Here is a 1,522-nt window from a genome sequence, read left to right on the forward strand (position 1 = left end):
ATATGTTAAAAAAAAAAAAGATTTCCCACTCAGTCCAGGAGTTTGAGACCAACCAGGGCAGCATAGCAAGACCCCATCTCTAAAAAAATTTTTTTTTAAATTAGTCGGGCATGGTGGCGTGTGCCTGTAGACCCAGTTACTCGGGAGGGTGAAGTGGGAGGATCGCTTGAGCTGAGGAGGTCAAGGCTTCAGTGAGCTATGATGGTGCCAGTGCACTGAAGCTTGGGTGACAGAGTGAAACCGTGTCTCAAGAAAAAAAAAAAAAAAAAGATTTCCCAATGTAGCTTAAACTAGCATTATCACACTTAAAAAGTAACAATTCTTTATTATCGCTTAATGTTCAATCCAGGTAGACCCCTAATGTCCTTTTAAGTTAGTTTATATAGAACCAAGCATTGCACCTGGTTGTTATGTCTCTTAAGTTTCTTTGACTCAAAAGTAGACCATTTCATCATCACGCTGATCCTGGCACCAAGAGTTCTGCAGAATGCCCCCCACTTTCTGGGCTTGTCTAGTTGCTTCCTGTGGTGAAGCTTAGCCTGTTCCTTCACACCTACACTTCCTATAGTTGAAAGGTAGATTGACATTAACTCATTAGCTGGAATTAATCATAGGAGATGAATCAAGAGACACAGAGAATCTGGTTGTCCTTCCATTAGTGTTGTTTACAATAACTCCTGTATTAGAGGGAGACACCTTGATTTCCCCACTGGACAATATTTTCCTGCTTGTGTCCAGAAAGTAATATTTGAATGTTCCCTTAGCACTGTACGAATGTCCAGTTCCCTGTTTACAATTCACTTCGTAATTTCAACGTTAAAGAATAACCCTCAATGACTGGAAAATAATTATTTTCTAATTCTATGAATCTCTTTAAAAAAAATTTTTTTTTTATTTTTTGAGACAAAGTCTTACTCTATCACTCAGGCTGGAGCACAATGGCGCAATCTCGGCTCACTGCAACCTCAACCTCCCGGGCTCAAGCGATTCTCCTGCCTCAGCCTCCCGAGTGGCTGAGATCACAGGTGCCTGCCACCATGCCTGGCTAATTTTTTTTTGTATTTTTGTAGAGATGGGATTTTGCCATGTTGGCCAGGCTGGTCTCAAACTCCTGACCTCAAGTGATCTGCCCGCCTCAGACTCCCAAAGTGCTGGGATTACAGGCGTGAGCCACTGCACCTGGCCTCATTTGATGTTTATTAGCTGGCGTATTTTTCCGTAAAGCAGAGCTTTTCCTCATCAACTGAAATATAGTTCCTCCTGGAAAAGTAGAATAAACTAGAATTCCTTCCCTTTAAATTATAATTTCCAAAGCAGGAGCCAGTTTTATAATCACCTCAAATAGTAACAAATGAGTTGCATTTTCTTATTGTCTTGGGTCTCCCTTCTTTGAGTATCATTATGGATATGTGGATTTTGTGATTCATTGTGCTCAAGCAACTATAATCAAAAGTATTTGATGCTCTGATTTTTTTTGTTTGTTTCTTTGTTTGTTTGTTTTGAGACGAAGTCTCGCTCTGTC

Source organism: Mandrillus leucophaeus, unplaced genomic scaffold, assembly GCF_000951045.1.
Source record: "Mandrillus leucophaeus isolate KB7577 unplaced genomic scaffold, Mleu.le_1.0 Scaffold97, whole genome shotgun sequence".
Classification (NCBI taxonomy): Eukaryota; Metazoa; Chordata; class Mammalia; order Primates; family Cercopithecidae; genus Mandrillus; species Mandrillus leucophaeus.